Genomic DNA, 24,868 nt, shown 5'->3' with positions numbered 1-24,868 from the left:
TTCATAATGCTTTTCTGTCAGCGTATTGGTTGAAGACGACGCAGCGCGAATCAAGGATCAATTAATTAGCTTACCGAATTATGAGGACTCAAATGTTCCGACTGTCAAGCAATTTTTTGAACACATGGTACAGCAAAACCAATATTTGTGTGAGCCATATACTGAGTCAGCACTTATCCAATTATGTATTACAAAATTACTACGATCGTTAAAGACTGTCACTTTTAACAGGACAACAGAAAGAAAATAATTCGGCATTTAGAGATCTGCTGCAGCTTTTGGAAGTTCAGCAATCATATTATTCCTTCATAAACAAAAATTTTTCACAACATAACCAAGGCAAACAAGCACACAGTAATTACAATCAGCTACGCTATTTGAATAGCAAAGGTGATAGACGCTCCAGGAATGACAACCACCAGAACTTTAATAAAAGAAAAAATTTTAATTATCAGTATCGTCAATATTATCAGCAACTACCAGTATACAACTAAATAATGCTACCAGTTTAAGATATATCTCCAGTGTCCTAAATACAATGCAGATATTTCTGATGTATTGACTCCATTATGTCTGTGTACTATTGGATTAAATACCTTGAGTCCTAGTTCCAGTGTCTTTCATTTTAAATATGTCTTATGTCACTTGCATGATATCAAATATAGTCACTAGCAACTTGTTGCTAACCCCAATAACTCCTGTTTTAAATGATGACTTCTGAATAATGCATAATAAATGCTTTGTAACTGGCCAATGAGTGACAATAATTACTGTAATGAGATGACTTAAGAATAATGTTTGGTAATACTCCATACATACTACATAAGTGCTTTGTAACTGACCAACGAGTGCCAATAATTACTGTATTGAGATGACTTATGAATAATGTTTTGTCATACTACATAAATGATATGCCAATAATTATTGCAATGAGATGACTTATGAATAATGTTTTGTAATACTCCATACATACTACATAAATGCTTTGTAATTAAGCCATCTACTTTGTTATTGCTCGTGTAACAACCAATATATTGATAAATGAATGAAATAACATACGTTGCTGCGAAAAGAGACCTGATATACTTTTTAGGGATGCTGTGCTGTGACTTTCTTTGGATCATTAATTTTCAACAAAACGAAACATATTATGTTGTTATTATTCTGGATCTGGATTTCTATAAAAGGAACATTGTTTCGTTACTGTAACTCACTATGAGGTTCAACATATCTTTCTTACTTTACAGTTATCGAAAAGGTTACTGAAAATTATTTCGTTATCAGTACTGATGTTACAGTACGCAATGTTCGGTCAACATCAAAATTTTGCAGTGGACTTTTGTTAACAGTAAAACACCAATAAGTACCACGACTAACGCGAGAACATGAGACTATTATCAGAGAAAAAATATTTTTACTATAATGTTTGCCAGATCAGAACTACGCACAGCAAGATTTCTTTATGTCATGAAGATAAATTATCTTTTCGCAGTGTTAATGTATCATCCGCAGCCCGCGTCCACCTTAAAACACATTATAAAATCTGCTACTCTGCCCTGCAATCCTGAAAGCTGAAAGAAATAATTTTAGTTCAGTATTACCTGTCCGCTTTTTAGCGGTACGATTGGTTTCATTTAATACAATTTCATTGCACCGCAGCTGCGGCTCGTTCGTTCATTGCGCAGCTCTGCACCACGAGTAATATTTAAATAGCTGAAAATGTCTTAAAAAGGATGGGATAAAATACCAGGCAAGCTTATTAGATATGACAATGCAAGTTGTCACTAAGTAGCTGTGGTGTCACCGCCAGACACCACACTTGCTAGGTGGTAGCCTTTAAATCGGCCGCAGTCCGTTAGTATACGTCGGACCCGCGTGTCGCCACTATCAGTGATTGCAGACCGAGCGCCGCCACACGGCAGGTCTAGAGACACTTCCTATCACTCGCCCCAGTTGTACAGCCGACTTTGCTAGCGATGGTTCACTGACAAATTACGCTCTCATTTGCCGAGACGATAGTTAGCATAGCCTTGAGCTACGTCATTTGCTACGACCTAGCAAGGCGCCATTACCAGTTACTATTGATGCTGTAAAACATGTACCGTCAAGAGCGATGTTCACCAATTATGGATTAAAGTCAAGTATTCCAGCAGCTACGTACTTATTTTACTAGTCTCAATTCCGTGTCCTGTTCCAGACCTCACGCCAGCCTGCGTGAGCTAAAACGTGTGCCTTTTGGCTTCCTGTCATTCTGGGTTGGCTGTCTTGCCAATCCACAACAGTAACTCTATTCAAAACATTTAGATAGATCTAATTCTTACACACCTTTACAAATCAGTGCATAATGGCGTCCTTCTCTCATTCTTGACAAAAGAATGCTACACAAGTATACAATATAGTGTCACAGGCTCTTCCTACTCACGTAACTCCAAAAAGACGACGGAGAAATTAATGTCGAACACTACTATTTACACTCGGTGTGATATATTTTCATCTTTGTTTGATATTTTATAAGTATCATCTGTCGTGGTTTCAGTACTCGCCTACACAGACATTATCTTTTTAAAAAAATCGATACATAATTCTATACAAGTATAAAACATGACACATAATGGTTTCTCTTATGTAATAAAGTTCACACAATCATTGTCCACGCAATTACACTCATCCAGTTCAATTATTCTTTTCTTTTTTTTACCCCATATAATATGTGTTTTGCCAGGAGACGTTACAATGCCCCCTGGCAGCAATTAACTAACGTTAAGAATGTTTGGCAATATGCTGCCACTAACGTCCGTTTCGTCATTATTTCTCACCTCTTTTGGGATATTCACTATTCACTTTCTTTGCTCTTTTGAACTATAGTTTTATTTACACTGTTTATGGTTTTCTCACACTTTGCGAGGTGACTGTAAACCTAGTCCCAGGGTCTTTACAGTTTTGTGGCTCTCCCATTCGGGCTATGTGTGGTCAGGAAACGTGGGAAAACTGCGCCGGAGGCAGGGTCACCTCGCCTGGTTGGCAGTAAAACTCAGTTTGATTGTCCATCAGATAAGGTTGGCATTTATACAATGTTCATACGCGAAAGTTCACACGCGAAAGTTATTTATGACAAAATGTTAAACTTTTAGTCCCCTTGTTGAAAATGTACCTTCTACACTCTTCCACATCCGTGATAATGTTTGACTTTGTGTTCTGTGTCACATAGAAAGTCAATCATGAAATAGTTTTACAGTAGTATAATGATTTGTCTCTACAATTATTCACTACAAATGTTCTACCAAGGTATGGCATTCGTGTCAGTTTGCTTCACTAATGTGACGAAAACATATAACATATATCATCTAACCTGTTAATATTTTGAGTTTATACACAGTAAACTAAAGAAAAAATGTCTGTCACGTAATTTCGTGTCTAATAAATCATTTTCATGTTAGTACATTAACAGCATAGTTAGTAATGTTCGGCTGAATGACGACAATGTCGTACGGTGCAGGCGGCGTGAAGTAATTGTTGAGTAGCGTCGTCTGGAACGCGGCGTGTCAACGACTTCTGGGGTCGCCGTCCTGCCCGCCGTAACAACGACGGCGTGTTGGGGTGGCGCCCGCGCAGTCGCGAACTGCGCTGAACCATTCACCAATGTCGACGTGTTGCTGTTGTTTCCCGCGACCGGCTGGCGGGCGGCACGGCACCCGTCTTTGCTTCTCCGCATGGCTCCACGTCAAAACGCATGAAACAAATATTCCGCAACAGTGTACTTTCTTTAAAGATACAGGTTATTAGCTGTGGTAGAAAATGCAACTTGGTTAAAAGCGTTTATTGGTCAGTAAGCCGTCGTTTCGCTGTTCTGCACAGAATGTTTTGGCGTGATAACGGGTTTCTTGTGGTTTCACAATTGAATCGCACTGTGTCACTGCTATTTCGGGTTCACCACACGCACGTTGTACTACACACTTTCATTTGTTCTCACGGACGATGCACTGCCAGAGCGTCTCTCAACACACGAAAGTGTTTCGGATCACGCACACTAAATGTTTCCGTCGAGGGATGTTTGTTTTAATCGACTCTGAACGGATCACTATCTACCATTTTTATACACAGTAAATTTATAGATCGTTGAGCACTGTACTATGACAGTTAGTCACTCAACACGTGACTTATTCCGGCGTATATATTGGTGCAAATCCAACAGTCATTTTTTGTCCCTGCTACACACAATATTCCGTCCTTTCCTAGAGTATTTATGCACATAGTTTATTTTTAATGCATATCAACTGTTCTTTGCATAATCACTCTCATCTATATTGAGTCCATTGTGTTTACCATGTTCATTACACTCTTTTAGTGTTGTTACTAGGCATATATGGCGTTTTTGTAATTATTTAAAGGTGTGTGATTTTTGGTAAATAGTTTTCTTTTCCTTTTTCGGTGTAGCCAGGTTGTCACCCATCTAGCAAACAGATTTTACCATGTGATGTGCATGACAGCTGGACTTGGGCATATTCCCCAATAAATACTTCATTTAGCATTAGATTTTTTTTTCATTACAAACAAAGTGTAGGTTACACGAAATGGGTTTGTCTTTGATTGAATTCTCCTCAAGTGTCGTTCTCAGATCACTATTGGCAGTAACATTACTCCACATAGTTATTTTGTATTACAAAGTCATTTTTTATCCAGTAGAGACACTCTCAGGGTTCCTTAATTCTTACACAATTACGCCTATTACAGTACTATATGAAATCTCATCATTAATTGTACATACTTACTACAAATTAAAAACGATTCAAGAAATTATACATTACCTTGACAACAAAAAGACTGTTCATTCCTTGATGAGCATATAGTATTTTACTGACACTAATTTTTTGTAAACAAAATCTTCAATTTGCATGCCACTGGCCAGTTTATTGATTCTACTTTCATGCTATGCCTACCTATTAAATGTCTTGCTTTCTCAACATTTTAAATACACACAAATTCTTTCTTAAAGTTAACATACTTATATACTCTAAAACACAATTGAAATCTTCTTACTGCTACTATTTACATCTGACAGGTCACTGAATAAATAATTTCACTATCCCACTCTAACATCTTCCCAATCTCTTTAGCCACTACTTCCCTCCTCGACCAAGGGATGGAGTAAGATGCGCGACAGTACGTTTTGTGGGGCATCATCTCTATGTGATAGTGTTACCCCTTGATTATTCCTGGTCGGTGGGTAAATACCATGGTATATTGCAATAGTAGCTGTATTAACTATTGCTTTTGTACATTGCTTAAGCTTTCAGATTCCAATACTTTGGTTTGAAATGCATCAACATTTGTTTCAAAATTTCTGTCTTCCATACTAGGATAATAAAGATCTGTCACATGTGAGTAATCATCTAAGTGTAGTACCCAGGGCTTCCTACATTTCATATTAATTCAGTTGCAACATGACACAAGTACTTCCTTCGATTTCATCATAGACAACTCAATCCTCCTACCTTTATTAACTATGCTTAGTTTTCCCGAGGAGAGATCAATCACTGCGTCCCTCTCACGGAGAAAATCTACTCCCAGAATGCAGGCCACCTTTAACCCTTTACCACGGAGGAACGAGTTCACTATGGCTTCGCCCTACTTACAAATCTCCACCTGCACTTGCTGCTTAACTAATTGGCTTTGCGCACTTATAGCTCCAGACACCTTGCAATTATTAACCGGGAAAGTCGGTATGCTACGTCCCGTCCCCAGCGTTTTAAACAATTCTGTACTCATTACACTCACTGAGGCACCTGTGTCGATGATTATATTCACTGCAACATCATTGATTATCACTTCTGTTATGACATGAACATTTTCGTTGCTATCTTTATTACATTGATCGGGTTCGGTCAGTAATCTGGCTCCATACTGATACCGTCGTCGTATCGCAGCATATGTATTCAAAGCATATAATTGTCATTTGTGTTGCTCTCACTCCACCCCTTGGCTAGCGAGAGCATATCGTGGCCGATTATAGTTTGTTGGATGGCTTGCTTGTGAAGTACTTGGACGGCTATTGTCCGTGACCTCTACTATGTGTACGTTCTGATTTGTAGGCCGCCATGACTGCGCAGAAGGCGCTTTTTGCAGCGGTGGTCTGCTGTTATCGTACCTTGCCGTTTCGGGCTTGGTCGGTGATTCTGATTCCAATTGCGATTACTGTCGCTGTAATTGATTGAATCTAGAACAGGCAGGAAACGTTCCATGTCGTTGTCTGGTACGTGTATTAGTTTCTCTTTGATATGAATGGGTTGGTTGGTTGGTTGTGGGATTAAAGGGGCCAGACTGCTACGATCATCGGTCCCTATTTCCAAAACTTGAAAGACACACACAGAATAAAAACGACAATGGAAAGGACGACAGACGACACAAGATAAGAAAGACTTAGACAGAGACCAGACAAAAGGAATTAAAATTTCACAGAGTGTTACAGTGGTTGGCTGACCATAGAGACAAAAAGGGAAAGGCCAACCACCGAGAGACACATTAAAAACTCAGTCTAAAACCGAAGGTTAAATGCCAGACTCAACACAAAAAGGGAAAAACACTTAGATTAAGTGATAAAAGCCCCCTGGCCGAATAAAACGCAAAACTAAGGCTGCCATGCCAGAGTCATCTGTTGAAAGGGCAGGGAGCGTATCAGGCAGCGCAAGTGTCTGCCTGAGCACAGTTAAAAGGGGACGGTCCAACAAAATGTGGACCACTGTCAAAGCCGCCCCGCAGCGACGTAGAGGCGGGTACTGACGGCTCAGTAAATATCTGTGCGTCAGCCGGGTGTGGCCAATGGGGAGCCGACAAAGGACTATTGAGTCCCTGCGAATGGCTCGCATGGATGACTGCCACACAGTCATCGCCTTCTTGACAGCACGGAGTTTGTTAGGTGTGGTCAGACCGCGCCATTCAGCGTCCAAAACGCGAAAACTTTGCAGCATAAGATCGCTCGCAAATCAGTCTCTTCGAGGCCAACGTCTAGAGATGGTTTACTGGTGGACTGTTAGGCCAGGCGGTCTACATGTTTAATGTCTGGTATCCCAACATGGCCTGGGTTCCACACAAAGACCACAGAGCGGCCGCAACAGGCAAGAGTATGGAGGGACCCCTGGATAGCTAGCACCAGACGAGAGCGAGGGAAACACTGGTCGATAGCTCGTAAACCATTCAGGGAGTCGCTACAGATAACGAGGGACTGACCTGAGCAGGAGTGGATATATTCTAGGGCACGAAAGATGGCGACCAGCTCAGCAGTGAAAACGTTGCAGCCAGCTGGCAATGAATGTTGTTCGTAGTGGTCCCCTAGAGTCAGAGCATAACCGACACGACCAGCAACCATCGAACCGTCAGTGTAAACAACGCCAGAGCCCTGATACGTGGGAAATATGGATAGAAAGCGGAGGCGGAAGGCCTCTGGAGGGACTGAGTCCTTCGGGCCCTGTGCCAATTCGAGCCGAAGGCAAGGGTGGGGCAAACACGACGGTTGTGTACGCCGAGTTACCCAGAAAGGAGGTGTAAGAGGGAAAACCCCAAGACTGGAGAGAAGCTCTCTGACATGGACCGTGATCGTACAACCCGACTGGGGCTGACGTTCTGGCAGATGGACGACCGACTGCGGGAACAGGAGATGATAATTAGGATGCCCTGGCAAGCTACAAACATGTGTAGCATAAGCGGCCAGTAAACATTGGCGCTGTAACCGTAGTGGAAGGACACCTGCCTCCACAAGTATGCTGTCCACAGGGCTGGTCCGGAAAGCACCAGTGGCAAGCTGGATCCCGCTTTGTAGGATTGGGTCCAGCACCCGCAATGCAGATGGGCATGCTGAACCATAAGCCAGGCTCCCATAATCCAGACGGGACTGGATTAACGCCTGGTAGAGCCATAACAGGGTAGATCGGCCAGCACCCCGGCTGGTGTGGCTCAAGCACCCCAGAGCATTAAGATGCCGCCAACACATCTCTTCAAGCTGCCGCATATGTGGGAGCCAAGTCAACCAGGCATCAAAAAGCACACTCAAAAACCAATGTATCTCCACCACAGCAAGAAGTTCGCCAGCAAGATAAAGCCGCGGCTCAGGGTGAAGTGTTCGTCGTCGGCAGAAATGCATAACGCAGGTCTTGGCAGCCGAAAACTGGAAGCCATGCGCTACAGCCCAAGACTGCGCCTTGTGCATAGCGCACTGCAGCTGACGTTCAGCAGCTGCAATGCCAATGGAGCTGTAGTAGAGGCAGAAATCGTCAGCATACAACGAAGCTGAGACAGACATTCCCATCGCCGTAGCGAGCCCGTTAATTGCAATTAAAAACAGGCAGACACTTAGGACAGACCCCTGTGGTACCCCGTTCTCCTGAACTCGGGAGGAACTAAGGGAGGCAGCGACTTGCACGCGGAAGGTACGATGAGCCAGAAAATTTCGTACGAAAATAGGCAGTGGACCCCGAAGACCCCAATCATGAAGTGCAGAGAGGATGTGATGGCGCCATGTTGTATCATACGCCTTCCGCATGTCAAAAAAGACAGCGACGAGGTGCTGACGGCGGGAAAAGGCCGTATGGATGGCTGACTCTAGGCTCACCAGATTGTCGGCGGCAGAGCGGCCTTTACGGAACCCACCATGAGACGGGTCCAGAAGGCCCTGAGGCTCGAGTACCCAACTCAACCTCCGGCTCACCATGCATTCAAGCAACTTGCAAAGAACGTTGGTGAGGCTAATGAGGCGATATCTGTCCACCTCCAGTGGTTTCTTGCCTGGTTTCAAAATGGGGATAATAACGCTTTTCCGCCATTGCGACAGAAACTCATCCTCGACCCAAATACGGTTGTAAAGGTCGAGGAGGCGTCGCTGGCCCTCCACTGAGAGGTGTTCAGAATCTGACAGTGGATGCGATCATGCCCGGGAGCTGTATCAGGGCAAGCAGCTAGGGCACTGTGGAATTCCCACTCAGTGAATGGGACATCTTAGGATTCAGGATGGTGCGTGTGAAATGAAAGTCTCTATGTTGCAACCGCTCTTTAATGGAGTGGAAAGCCAGTGGGTAATTCACAGATGCAAAATGGTCTGCTAGGCGGTTGGTAATTATGTTGGAGTCAGTACAAATTGTCCCATTCAGTGACAGCGCAGGGAGGCTGATAGGGGTCCGATAGCAATAGAGGCGTCTATTCTTGGTCCAGACCTGCGATGGAGAGACATGGAGGCCAATGGTGGAGAGATACGGTTCCCAGCACTTCTGCTTGTGTTGGCGAATGATGCAGCGGGCCCTCGGACGGAGCCGTTTAAAGGCGACGAGGTTTTCTGAAGATGGATGCCGCTTGTGACGCTGGAGCGCCCGCTGGCGATCTTTAATCGCCTCAGCAATCTCAGGCGGCCACCAAGGCACAGTCCTCCGCCGCGGGTACCCAGAAGAACGGGGAATGGCAGATTCTGCTGCAGTAACGATGCTGGTGGTGATCGAGTGAACCACCGCATAAATTGCTTCATTTGAAAGAGGCGCAATAGCGGCCATTGATGAGAACATGTCCCAGTCAGCCTTATTCACAGCCCATCTGCTAGGGCGCCCAGAAGAGTGACGCTGTGGCAGTGACAGAAAGATCAAAAAGTGGGCACTACCACACAGCTCGTCATGCTCACTCCATTAGACAGATGGTAAGAGGCTAGGGCTGCAGATTGAAAGGTCGATGGCGGAGTATGTGCCATGTGCCACACTGAAATGTGTGAAGGCACCATTATTTGAAATGGAAAGGTCGAGCTGTGCCAATATATGCTCAATGGTGGCGCCTGTGGCCACTGACCCACCCCACAGAGGGTTATGGGCTTTGAAGTCGCCCTGTAACAAGAAAGGTAGCGGCAATTGGGCTATCAGTGCAACGAGGATGCTGTTGGACATCACCATCTGGTGTAAGATGCAGGCTGCAGACAGTAACAGCCTGTGGCGTCCACACCCGAACAGTGATACCCTCTAAAGGTGTTTGTAGAGGGACAGACTGTCTGTGAAGAGAGGGAAAGACATAGATGAATATGCCACCAGATACCCTTTCATAAGCTGCCCGGTGCTTATAATAACCCCAATAGCCATGGAGGGCAGGGGTTACCATCTACACTCAATTTTGCCCTGTCATAAATACTAATGTCAAACTACGCACACCACTAGCGATATGAGATCACTTCACTGGAGTTAAGCTTCTACGAAGAGGACAACTACACTGTAGTCTTACCTTTAGTTTATCTGATTTCGCGTCTGTGCCGGTTTCAGTACTCGCCGACACATAATGGTTTCTCTTTATTACATAAAGTTCACACAATCATTGTCCAGGCAATTACAATCATCCAATTCAATTATTCTTTTCTTTTTTTTACCACATATAATATGTGCTTTGCCAGGAGACGTTACAGTAACTAGCCAACGAGTGCCAATAGTTATTGAAATGAGATGACTTATGAATAATACTCAATACATACTACATACATGCTTAGTAACTGGCCAGTTAGTGCCACTAATTATTCACATCTGATGATTCATTAGTGTAGTTCTGAATGATGACTAGCGTAACTTCACCTTCTGACCGAATTACCACCAATTACTGCAATATCCGTATGTGCTGTCCATTATCATGATCATGGAGCACTATATTTGGTTTTTGCACTAATTCTAAGTTGATGTAAGAGTATGGATTCTACAAGAATGTCGTGTAGAAATCAAGCTGTCGACCACTCTGACCGAAGAAGATTTCATTATGGTCCTACTGTTTGGTGTACCTAATGTACTACAAAAATGATAACATACAATATTAACACAACATTTTAGTGTCTTGGCTATACTGATAAATACTTCAGGGAAGAGAACTTCAGATTGTCTCACTTGATGTTGTGCTTCTGTAGAAAGATATGGACTCTTAGCGCTGCTATGTGCAACTTACTGTGCTACAACCATGATTTTATCCTTCCCATTACTTTCCTAGTTCTTGTAAAAATGATAAAGGCTTTTATAGTGCGTGTGCACTTCATTTCATTTGTTAATATAATCAGTTCTCGTAAAAATGCTGCAGACTTTTACGGTGCTTGTGCACTCTGTTTCATTTCTTAATATGTTCTGTACTTATATTATTTATCAATAATGTTTATATATATATATATATATATATATATATATATATATATATAAACATTATTGATAAATAATATATATATTATATAATATATATACATGTGTGTGTGTGTGTGTGTGTGTGTGTGTGTGTGTGTGTAGGGTGGTCCATTGATCGTGACCGGGCCAAGTATCTCACGAAATAAGCGTCAAACGAAAAAACTACAAAGAACGAAACTTGTCTAACTTGAAGATGGAAACCAGATGGCGCTATGGTTGGCCCGCTAGATGGAGCTGCCATAGGTCAAACGGGTATCAACAGCGTTTTTTTAAATAGGAACCCAATCTTTTATTACATATTCGTGTAAGACGTAAAGAAGTATGAATGTTTTAGTTGGACCACATTTTTCGCTTTGTGGTAGATGGCGCTGTAATAGTCACAAACATACGGCTCACAGTTTTAGACGAACAGTTGGTAACAGGTGGGTTTTTAAATTAAAATACAGAACGTAAGTACGTTTGAACATTTTTTTTCGGTTGTTCCAATTTGATACATGTACCTTTGTGAACTTATCATTTCTGAGAACGCATGCTGTTACAGCGTGATTACCCGTAAATACCACATTAATGCAATAAATGCTAAATATTATGTCCATTAACCTCAATGAATTTGGCAATACGTGTAACGACATTCCTTTCAATAGCGAGTAGTTCGCCTTCTGTAATGTTCGCACATGCAGTGACAGTGCGCTGACGCATGTTGTCAGGCGTTGTCGGTGGATCGCTATAGCAAATATCCTTCAACTTTCCCCACAGAAAGAAATCCGGGGACATCAGATTCGGTGAACGTGTGGACCATGGTATGGTACTTCGACGACAAATCCACTTGTCATGAATTATGCTATTCATGCCGCTTCAACCGCACGCGAGCTATGTGACAGACATCCATCATGTTGTAAGCACGTTGCCATTCTGTCGTGCAGTGAAACATCTTGCAGTAACATCGGTAGAACATTACGTAGAAAATCAGCATACATTGCATCATTTAGATTGCCATCGATAAAATGGGGGCCAGTTATCCTTCCTCCCATAATGCCGCACCATACATTAACCCGCCAAGGTCGCTGATGTTCCACTTGTCGCAGCCATCGCGGATTTTCCGTTGCCCAATACTGCATATTGTGCCGGTTTAGTTACCGCTGTTGGTGAATGACGCTTCGTCGCTAAATAGAACGCGTGCAAAAAATCTGTCATCGTCCCGTAATTTCTCTTGCGCCTAGTGGCAGAACTGTACACGACATTCAAAGTCGTCATCATGCAATTTCTGGTTCATAGAAATGTGGTACGGGTACAATGGATGTTGATGTAGCATTCTCAACACCGACGTTTTTGAGATTCCCGATTCTCACGCAATTTGTCTGCTACTGATGTGCGGATCAGCCGCGACAGCAGCTAAAACACCTACTTGGGCATCATCATTTGTTGCAAGTCGTGGTTGACGTTTCACTTGTGGCTGAACACATCCTGTTTCCTTAAATAACGTAACTATCCGGCGAACGGTCCGGACACTTCGATGATGTCGTCCAGGATACCGAGCAACATACATAGCACATGCCCATTGGGCATTTTGATCACAATAGCCATACATCAACACGATATCGACCTTTTCCCCAATTGGTAAACGGCCCATTTTAACATGGGTAATCTATCACGACGCAAATATCGTCCGCACTGGCGGAGTGTTACGTGATACCGTGTACTTATACTTTTGTGACTAATACAGCACCATCTAACACAAAGCGAAAAAAGTGGTGCAGTTAAAACATTCCTATTTCTTTCCGTACTACATGAATATGTAATAAAAATGAGGGTTCCTATTTAAAGAAACGCAGTTGATATCCGTTTGACCTATGGCAGCGCCATCGAACGGGCCAACCATAGCGACATCTGGTCTCCCCCTTCAAGTTAGACAAATTTCGTTCTTTGTAGTTTTTTGGTGTGATGCTTATATCTTGAGATATTTGGCCCTGTCAGTGTCAATGAACCACCCTATATGTGTGTGTGTGTGTGTGTGTGTGTGTGTGTGTGTGTGCGTGTGTGTGTGTGGCAAGTGCAATTGACTCACCATTGCTGCCAAATTCTTACTCCCCAGTGGAGGGTTATGTAAGAGGTCCATGAATAAGGAATTTATTGCTAGCGTACTTGAGCAGATGTAACTTCGATGGAATGCTCACGCGCTGGCTGCGATATGTAAGCTACAACAGAATCGCAGACCAGAGAGCAGTGTCGGCAGAAGTAGTCGTGGTAAAAGCTCGCAGTCGGGCGGTTGGGCCGGTCGTGGAGAGCGATGGCGGTGCCTTTGCGATGTAGTATAAGGTAAAAGCATCCACGCGCATATGTAATTTGTAACAACTGATTTTGTACTATTGTTGTATCAAGTCCTGTGACACTTATTCACATGAAGTACTAAGTGCTGTTGACAAGGGATTTCAGATCGATTCCGTATTCCTGGATTTCCGGAAGGCTTTTGACACTATACCACACAAGCGGCTCGCAGTAAACTTGTGTGCTTATGGAATATCGTCTCAGTTATCTGACTGGATTTGCGATTTCCTGTCAGAGAGGTCACAGTTCGTAGTAATTGACGGAAAGTCATCGAGTAAAACAGAAGTGATTTCAGGCGTTCCCCAACGTAGTGTTATAGGTTCTTTTACTGTTCCTTATCTATAAAAACGATATGACAGACAATCTGAGCAGCCGTCTTCTGTTGTTTGCAGGTGACGCTGTCATTTATCGACTAATAGAGTCATCAGAAGATCAAAACAAACTGCAAAACGATTTAGAAAAAATATCTGAGTGGTGCGAAAAGTGGCAGTTAACCCTAAACAACGAAAAGTGTGAGGTCATGCACATGAGTGCTAAAAGGAACTCACTACATTTCGGTTACACGATAAATCAGTCTGATATAAAGCCGTAAATTCAACTAAATACCTACGTATTAGAATTGCGAGCAACTTAAATTGGAAGGAACACACAGAAAATGTTGTGCGGAAGGCTAACCAAAGACTGCATTTTATTGTTAGAACACTTAGAAAATGTAACAGACCTACTAAGGTGGCTGTCTACATTACGCTTGTCCGTCCTCCTTTAGAATACTGCTGCGCGGTGTGGGATCATTACCAGGTAGGATTGACGGAGTACATCGAGAAAGTTCAATGAAAGACAGCTGATTCTGTATTATCGCGAAATATAGGAGAGAGTGTCACAGAAATGATACAGGATTTGGGCTGGAAATCATTAAAAGAAAGGCGTGTTTCGTTGCAACGGAATCTTCTCACGAAATTCCAATCACCAACTTTCTTCTACGAATGTGAAAATATGTTGTTGACACCGACCTACATAGAGCGGAACGATCACCACGATAAAATAAGGGAAATCAGAGCTCGTACGGAAAGATATAGGTGTTCATTCTTTCCGCGCGATATACGAGATTGAAATAATAGAGAATTGTGAAGGTGGTTCGATGAACCCTCTGCCAGGCACTTAAATGTGATTTGCAGAGTATCTATGTAGATGTAGATGTCCTCCTCTTTCAAAAGTATACACACAGTTTCAGTTGTCGACATTTTGTCGCCGACAACCGTCGTCTACAAATTGGGACGACGGACTGTAGATAGTGTCGCTGGTTATGGCAACAGCAGGTCGCTGCCAGGGACATCACCTGAGTCTGTCACCTGTCCCTGACGGCGGTCGACTGTCGCCGTCGCTGCGTTCTGATTGCTACCTTAAGTATTGGACTGCAAGACCGTTCATCGATGGTACTTTAGAGGCTGATTTCGCGCTTACTGCGTTATACTGGACAGTCTCTTCAGTTCATCCTTCTCACTGGACGCATCCTACAGTCTACACCGAAACGCGGAAGTTTAGTGACTGGCAGCACAAACATGGATGGCCCTTTTTATCTCTTATATGTGCATCCGTCTCCATAGCAAAGAAGGCAGGTGGCTTTCAGTTTCTGACTGAAAGGTCGTTCCTGGCCGCTAAAATTGCTTCAATAGAAAGGTGACATACACCACATGTTAGATTGGCGTGTACTGTTCTACGAGCTTCGATATGCAAAAGATTAGCACTTCAGTGCTGCTGCACAAAGTACTATCGCTAAGAGTAACGCCACTTACGAGGGCGTGCCGGAAAGTAATGACTTCGAATTTTTTATGTGAAACCTCTTAAAGCATTTTAAATAAAACAAACGTTACTAACAGCCTACATCTTTATTCCTCATGTGTACGTTTTCGCAGCTCTCTGCCGCTACAGGGTCCGAATTCTAGAGTGAAACATGGCGGCGTGTAACTTAGCTATGTCGGTGCATGAGAATCAACATGCTGTAATCGAGTTTCTAACTGCAAAATAATGAATGCACAAATTCGAATTCGTCTACACACGGAGCACCCTCTCTTCAGTCAGATCATGCACGAGCGCTGCGAGATCTGAAATTATCCGAAACCTCGGGTTTACTGTCATCGATCATCCTCTGTATAGCCCACACTTGACCGCACTTGATATTCATCTATTTCCACAACATAGGAACACCTTCGACGACTACACTTTATAGGTGATGAAGCAGTGAAGGCAGAGGTGAGGTTGTGGATCCGTCAACCAAGTCAAACGTTATAAAGTGGTCATATCAACATACTGGTCTCTTCCTGGGTGAAAAACGTCCGTCGCCAGGGTGAATATTATGAAAAATAAATATGAAGAATAAAGATTTAGAAAGCTAATAATGTTTATTTAATTTGAAAAACTTCAGCAGTTTTCACATTAAAAATTGGGGTATTGCTCTTCTGTCCGTCCTCGTACATTCTGCACACAAACAAGGATTATGCAGCGCGTTTCTCATGCATAAATCGCAACGAGACGTTCGCATTTGCGAGATGATAGTACTATGTTTCGTGTAAGATGGATAAATGTCTATCAGCAAAACCACAATTCGATGGTGGCTGGATCGTGGCAATACACTGTTCCACGGTACTGCCGCTCGCAATCATTGGGCGGCCACGAGTGTCATGCTGATGTGAAATTCATGCGTTCAGTATGGTGATACCCAGCATCATGCAGGTTCTCAGCGACCCCACGTAACTGGCACCAAAGAGGACAAGCACACTGTTCAATCGGCGTGCAGGATATCATGGTCTCGTTAAGTTCCTTGATATAGGTAATGGGCTTACTTGCAAGTGGAACGGAAATGGATGTTACTGGCAGTGGTGAAGGATACCATCCACCACATACCGCACGGTGTCTTGTGGAGTTGGTACATAGATGTAATGTAAATATGCACACGGTCGGTGAGGCGACGTCTGGACTGCCATGGAGTGCCAGCATGCCCATTTTTGCAGCTTTCCTTGACCTAGCAACAGTGAGAGGTCTATCGACTGAGGTGGGCCCAGTGATAAGACTAGATACAAGAGAGGCACCACGCCACCTTCTCATACGAGTATCGGTTCTGTGTACAGCATTGTGACGGTCGTTTCTGTGTGTGGAGGTTTCTCAGAGAATGGACAAAGCCAGTTTTATCTTGTCATCGCCATATCAGCTCGGCAACTGGCGTTGTAGCATAGGATGCCAGTGGATACACAACACAGTAACTCCTGGTTCTCTTAGACAGTAATAAGGATAGCAGCCATTCATTTCTGACATGTTAAGACTGGTGGTTGCGCCATATCTACAAGGTCTCTGTGACCTTATCTTTCAACAAGATCGCTCCAGTCTATGTCGACCTTCCTAGGTACAGAGTGTTTTCGACTGCCACACTTCCTGAGAGACCTCCATGCCACTCCCCACCGGCTGCTACGATTCACAAAACCTGGCACACGATGGAAGTTGTATGAAATATCGCATCTGACATCCTAGCTCACTTTTGCCAGGTGCCTAGCATGGTTAAAGTCGTAGTTGCTTGGAGAGGTGAAGCTCTATTTCACACTCAGCATATTCCCACATCACCTAAACAATGAACCACGTATTCTTCACGCTACGCTGTATATGCACAATGACGAAAACTGCCTTATATGCTTGTCTTCCTGGTCTTACAACTTATGTGTCCAGGAGCGTAGGATCTCATCGTTCAGTTAGCCACATCTCCTCTTTTTTGAGCCTGCAGCAAAACATCGTCCGCTGTGCGCCAGCTCTGCTTGTTCCACAATGGTCGAAGTTTTCAGTGTAGTTTTGGACTAAATATAAAGTAGTTAATCATGAACTGTTTTATTCGATTTTTGAATTTGCAGCCATTGTCTTCAGACGGCTTTAAATCGTTAACAATGTGTTGAATTTCTTCTTACTAGATTCTTGAGACTTGTTCCAGAAGCCAAATTGTGTTCCAATTTACTCTATTTTTCCTTTTTCATAGAGCGTCAGATATTGTCCTTCTCTCACTTATTTGTTTTGAAGTTGAATATTGTTTTTTTCCTCAGTTCACATTCCTTTTGTGACAGATCCACGTATTCACATCTCCATTGCCTCTAACTTTTTCTTTTTCTATTTTTTTCTTTTTTTTACCATTCTACTTACTGTGTGTCGATTCACTCAGCCTAAACGCTCCAAACAAATGTATGGACAGATTTCCTCTTTACTTCTATAGTAATAGGCTTTTTTCAATATAAATTCCTTTATTTCTGAAGGCGTGTTTCGTCTCTAGGATATTTCTTTTTAATGTTCATGAGACCTCTGGTATAATCAGTGACTGTACTTGCGAGATAAAACCAGTTGTTAACTTATTTGTTAGCTCTTCATGCCAATGCAGCTTGCTTGGGACCACTGTTTCGAATTTATTTGCGTTTTCATTACCTTATTATTGCACACGGCATCAGTCAGAAATATTATTGTGTAGTAAATGTACTGCTATGAATATGCTAAGATTGCAATATCACCTAAAAGTCTAGTGGGATGTCACTTCTCAAATTTTAATCTTTTTGAATAATTTATCCCTTACTTTTATTGCATTTTCCATAAGGATATCAAACAAAAAGTAAGAAGAGAGCAGACAACAATGCTAGGCAACTCTTCTTATTCTAACACCTTTCTTAATTCTATCAGTGCCTATATCTTAACTGTGGAGCTTGTGAAAAAGTGAAAATGAGCTACTTATTTCTGGAAACTGCTCCAATTCAATTCAGTCTTTCAAAAATTAGCTTCAAGTAAATAACATAAAAATACTTCTCTATAGAAGAGAGTATTACCCGCTTTTTCTTGTTAATCTGAATTCTAATCTCCAAAATAATTCATATTGTTCCTCGTTCTTTCCGAAATCTATATCTGTTGGTTCCCAAACATTAGTTTTTAAGTTGTATTAAATTCATAGTGAAATTTTTCATAGAGTTGATAGTAACATCAAGCTGCTATATATCTGAACACTCGTTAATATATCCTTTTTTTAGGTTACTAGTTTCATATTCTGTAATTTCTACTGGTAGTCCTCTATCTTTGAGAAAGCTTCCTCCAGTATGAAGCTAACATAGTAACAGCGTATATTGACCTTTTTACAAAGCTTGTTGGTATTCTCATCTGTGTTAATACCAAGCAACATGAATATTTGATATACACGAGAGTTTTATAACTCTGGTGAAGGACTTTTCATTTCTGCCTCGTACTCGTACTATTTTGGTCAAAGATGTCACATTAGGTGTGGGTCGGTAAAATGGGGTACGGTCAAACTGAGCAAAATCTGTGACCTCAGGGGAAATGGTTTATGTTGGGTAGAGGACTTGGCGTTAATGCAACTACCGCTGGTTTAGTTGAGCCCGGCGTTCCATAGTAAACGCTGCCGACCAACAATGCTTTCGATAATAGTGATAGTTGTTGCTTGACACTAGTGCTTAATTTGACAGTCGAGGCAGCGTGAGACGTTCAATGGAGTTCAGAGTATGTGCATTTTGGCATTGCCCAGACGTTTAGCAGATTTCATTTCGGTACCGTTATTCGGGTCTCGGTGTGTTCGTCTTAAGGTTTCAATGAGAAACGATTAAAGTTGTATGGTGACATGCAGAATATTGCCAAAACCGAGTGTCTTTAAGTTTGTTAGAAATGAGTAATATTTTCGGTAACGCTGCAGTTGATAATTCGCAAAGAATAACCGTTCTCAGTCGAACCCGCCTTTATCCGCTTTCTCGAACTATCAGTAAATGAAATTAATATATCGGTAAGTACTTGGAGTGGAGAGAGGTGGAAACGGCGTAAAGAGCACACCAAACATTCGTGCTGCATGCAGCTATATTTCAGGAACAATGCTTTTCTCGCGAAATTATCTTTGTTTGATGGAGAGCCATCGTTGTGAACAGTTTGCGCACCATGCAAAAAGACATTTAAGATCATTTCAATCTATGGATTATGAAGTTCTTAAATACGCTCTAAAGTCTTAGGTTAGTCAGGTTGTCCAATTGTAGCGGTCCGCACGCTGGTACACCTCCACGTATTCATATGAAGTGGAACAGTCTTGAAGAGGTTGCGAATTATTTAAACCTGGTGACTCGTTACTGCATCGTTTTAACTTCATTTCATCCTGTTACTGCTCCAATTTTTCCTTGTTGATATGCAAGAATTGCAAGGTGCTTTTTTATGGATGATATTGGATTGTCTTTAGGTTGACAGAAGCTTGCTTTTGTAAAAAGTAATTTGGGGGAATTCTAACCACAAGATTGGAAGCTACCCTCCCCCCCCCCCCCACCCCCCTCCCAAGCACAGTCGACTGCTAAACGCGAGAACATAATACACGTTAGCACAACTTGTCACGAAGTTATTTACATTATACACTCTGTATTATTTTGAAATATGCAGACCCATATCATCACAATAATTTATATGTCCTTTAAAACTACTTTAAAGGCGGCACTCGTCCCTATATAAGCGAATAAACGTACCATCCTCGGCGGTATATGCTTTTTTTTTACTCGAGGTTTCATCGAGACGAACCGCAGAGTTGTTTTTTTGTGTCCGGGAACGTTAGAAGCGTTTCTATGGCAATTACATACTTCATTTTGCGTACCACTACAATGTCAGGGCTTGCTCATACATATAGTAGTTGAAGCTTCTTCAAACACACACACACACACACACACACACAGAATTCTAGTCTATTATACGAGGGGCGTTCCATAAGTAGTGCAATATATTTTTTCCTCAGACAATTTCGATTGATAAAATGTATAATTTGTTGTGAGACATCGTAGAAAATTCTCACTTCAACTCATATAGTTTCATACTGTTCCGATGGAAGAAGGCGTTATAAGTAGCCTTCAAAATGACGTCAGTAACGGAGGTGCGTTTCAAGCAGAGAGCTCTCATTGAGTCTCTTTTGGCGGAAAACCAGAGCATAGAGCATCGCAGATGTTCACAGGCGTTTGCAGAATGTCCACGGTGACATGTGACCTGGCGGGACCAAAAGGAAGGTAGGCGTTAAGGCGACGAGTTGTCATCATCGCAACAATGCCACACAAACGCGTTCGATCTCTCACACACAGGCTTGCCGCACACAACTGTACCTCCTGCAATGTTGGAACGTGCGCGCAGTCTCATTCGAAGTGATCGACGTATCACAATCAACACCTCTCTGCTCAACAGGACGTATCTGTTAGCACTGCTGACACACTCGTCAACGAGTTGGGGTACTGAAAGCTGTGTGCCCCCCCCCCCCCTGGATTCCACGCCGCCACCCTGAAGAAGATAAAGAGCAACGAAGGACCATCAGCGCGGAATTCCTTGCACGTTTTAATGCTGATCGTGACAATTTTTGCGAGCATTGTCACAAACTATTACATATGAGTTCATCATTACGAAACAAAACGGCAATCCATCGTAACGCCACACCACCTCTCCTCCGAAGAAAGAGCTCAATACCGCACCCTGCGACTTTAAAATCTTGTCGACGATTTTCTGGAATTCTGAAAGGGTTATTCTGCTTGACGTTCTCCCTAATGGTGCAGTGATCAACTATGAAGTGTGTTGTTTTACCCACAGGAAATTGATGAAACGATGTCAGCGTATTCGTGGCCACAAAAGTGCAAACGAACTTCTCCAAGACAAGTCATAGCCGCACACAGGTTTGTACACCCGAGAATAGCACAAAAAATGTCATTGATCTGTTCTTCTTGGTCCAGGCTACAGCCCGGATCTCGCACTCTCCAACTTCCATCTGTTTGACCCAATGGAGGATGAACTCCGCCGGAAGCAGTACGGGGATGATGGTGAGGTTATCGATGCATCTGATGTTAGCTCCGACTTATACCAATACAGCAATACCACGTGGACAGCAGGCCGTCTCCGTAACGTGGCGTAGGGCCGTCGTATTGAACGGAGACTGAGTGGAAAAATACGGTTTTGTAGCCAAAAGAATGTGGAGTAATATGGTGTACTGGAATACCGAAAAAGAACCATTACACTTTCAGAAAAAGATGCGTTGCATTATTTATAGAAATCTCCTTGTAATAGTACTTTCCAGGTACTATTATAAAATTTCAACTGCCGTAAGAATGGCGAAAACTTTACTTCATTTCCGATTGCTACTATTGAGTACGACAATAACACTTGTCTTCCAAGGTGGCAGTTGGCACTGGAAAAGATTTTCTTTATTGTAGTATTTAATTTGAATACCTGAACTATTGTATCTGACAATTGTTGCGGATTCATATATCATCATAACAAAAGTTAGTCCGACGAGCAACTAAGAAAATCAGGAAACTGCACATGACATTAAAGTGTGTGTCAGTAGACCGTTCCATTCGACGTAATTCATAATGTTCGAACACAATATATGTTTTAAAATCCTGCTGCACATCGACGCTAACGATATGGACCTGTAATTTAGTGGATTACTACTACTACCTTTCTTGAATATTGGTGTGACCTGTGATGATGTATTTTAGTACCAATATTTAAATAGAAGACAACCATTTAACTGAATGTTCAACAAATGAACCAATGGAGGTTTCTACACATTAGAAAAACATTTAAGAAGTGACGAAGAAAAATTCTGATCTTATTGCAGTTAAAATAAAAAATCTGTTTAACTTTGTTTAGAAATTAATTTGTGAAGAATTATAACAAATAACTCCTAGAGATGTAATCGCAGTCGAAAGAAAGTTATTCTTAACATTATGGTATTGTATTACATTGTCTTGAATCATATTTTCAATATCTTGCACTCTGAAATTCTGCTGTTGTTGAACGGGATGTAGTGTCAAATCAGCAGGCTCTTGAGGCGAGTATGTACACATGACAACGGAAATGGTGGAAATAGATGGCTTCAAAATCAGGAGTGCTCGCAGTTTGACGTAGTGTATTTGAGTGCCACGAACTTGAGTTAAACAGAACTTTGGTACTGAATGGTTGAGTAGAAGAATTAGGGTTCCTAGCTGCCATTATTTGATAATTAATCTACATGTTCAAAATTTCTTGCTTCACTGTGGGTCTGTAAATCTGTGGCAGCGAACCCAAAAAGTCTCTTACGTGACGGAAAACGACTGTATGCCATTATCATTTAGTGCTATATTTTTCAACAATGTCTGCCGACTGTCATCTTATAGCATCGCTTCTTGAAAAAAGTAATGTAAATCAACTTATCGATATGTAACTACGATGGAACTGCTATACGTGATCACAGAATTGTAATTACTACTATCTCTGTATCGTAGTATATAAGAAGAAGATTTCTTTGCTTTACGCTCGTATCTTCTTCTTTGTCTTCTGCGTCTGGTTGGTTCTGATGTCCTATCTGACGCTCGCGTATAGATCACAGTCTGAAAAATAATTATTTCAATTATATATAGTCTCATGATAATTAATGTTAAATGTACACTCCTGGAAATTGAAATAAGAACACCGTGAATTCATTGTCCCAGGAAGGGGAAACTTTATTGACACATTCCTGGGGTCAGATACATCACATGATCACACTGACAGAACCACAGGCACATAGACACAGGCAACAGAGCATGCACAATGTCGGCACTAGTACAGTGTATATCCACCTTTCGCAGCAATGCAGGCTGCTATTCTCCCATGGAGACGATCGTAGAGATGCTGGATGTAGTCCTGTGGAACGGCTTGCCATGCCATTTCCACCTGGCGCCTCAGTTGGACCAGCGTTCGTGCTGGACGTGCAGACCGCGTGAGACGACGCTTCATCCAGTCCCAAACATGCTCAATGGGGGACAGATCCGGAGTTCTTGCTGGCCAGGGTAGTTGACTTACACCTTCTAGAGCACGTTGGGTGGCACGGGATACATGCGGACGTGCATTGTCCTGTTGGAACAGCAAGTTCCCTTGCCGGTCTAGGAATGGTAGAACGATGGGTTCGATGACGGTTTGGATGTACCGTGCACTATTCAGTGTCCCCTCGACGATCACCAGTGGTGTACGGCCAGTGTAGGAGATCGCTCCCCACACCATGATGCCGGGTGTTGGCCCTGTGTGCCTCGGTCGTATGCAGTCCTGATTGTGGCGCTCACCTGCACGGCGCCAAACACGCATACGACCATCACTGGCACCAAGGCAGAAGCGACTCTCATCGCTGAAGACGACACGTCTCCATTCGTCCCTCCATTCACGCCTGTCGCGACACCACTGGAGGCGGGCTGCACGATGTTGGGGCGTGAGCGGAAGACGGCCTAACGGTGTGCGGGACCGTAGCCCAGCTTCATGGAGACGGTTGCGAATGGTCCTCGCCGATACCCCAGGAGCCACAGTGTCCCTAATTTGCTGGGAAGTGGCGGTGCGGTCCCCTACGGCACTGCGTAGGATCCTACGGTCTTGGCGTCCATCCGTGCGTCGCTGCGGTCTGGTCCCAGGTCGACGGGCACGTGCACCTTCCGCCGACCACTGGCGACAACATCGATGTACTGTGGAGACCTCACGCCCCACGTGTTGAGCAATTCGGCGGTACGTCCACCCGGCCTCCCGCATGCCCACTATACGCCCTCGCTCAAAGTCCATCAACTGCACATACGGTTCACGTCCACGCTGTCGCGGCATGCTACCAGTGTTAAAGACTGCGATGGAGCTCCGTATGCCACGGCAAACTGGCTGACACTGACGGCGGCGGTGCACAAATGCTGCGCAGCTAGCGCCATTCGACGGCCAACACCGCGGTTCCTGGTGTGTCCGCTGTGCCGTGCGTGTGATCATTGCTTGTACAGCCCTCTCGCAGTGTCCGGAGCAAGTATGGCGGGTCTGACACACCGGTGTCAATGTGTTTTTTTTCCATTTCCAGGAGTGTATATGCAAATAGCTTGGTAGTACGCGTTTTTAGTTAGTAGCAAAAACTACCTTCTCTGACCCACAGTTATCATTTACGTAATAATTAAATGTTGCCCTGGCCAACTGGTGTAAGTCCATTGTTGCAGCGTCGCCATTTGTGTTAATAATGACAAAAGTATTTTAATAATCATTCAATTCTAAAAATTATTAAAGATAATAATCTAAATAAATGCAGAACGGCGTCTTGTAGTATTTTTCATTTATTTTGTAGACTAGAGGTACAGTTTTATTAAAAATAATTTTTTCAATTGTATACGCTGCCACTGCACTGTAGCATCAAGCCTCACAGAGAAAAATAAATAATTAATTGAGTATTATATTTAATTTGATTATAGCGTAACATTAAGGAAAGATATTTTTTTTATCCATCGTAAAATGGATTCTTCACGATGGAATGTGTATCATGTTTCTGGCGATGGTGCCCTGAGCAAATTTAGACATGGCTTTTAACGAACATATAA

The sequence above is a fragment of the Schistocerca cancellata genome, chromosome 1 (genome assembly GCF_023864275.1).
Source record: "Schistocerca cancellata isolate TAMUIC-IGC-003103 chromosome 1, iqSchCanc2.1, whole genome shotgun sequence".
Taxonomy (NCBI): Eukaryota; Metazoa; Arthropoda; class Insecta; order Orthoptera; family Acrididae; genus Schistocerca; species Schistocerca cancellata.
This window is presented reverse-complemented; position numbering follows the sequence as displayed.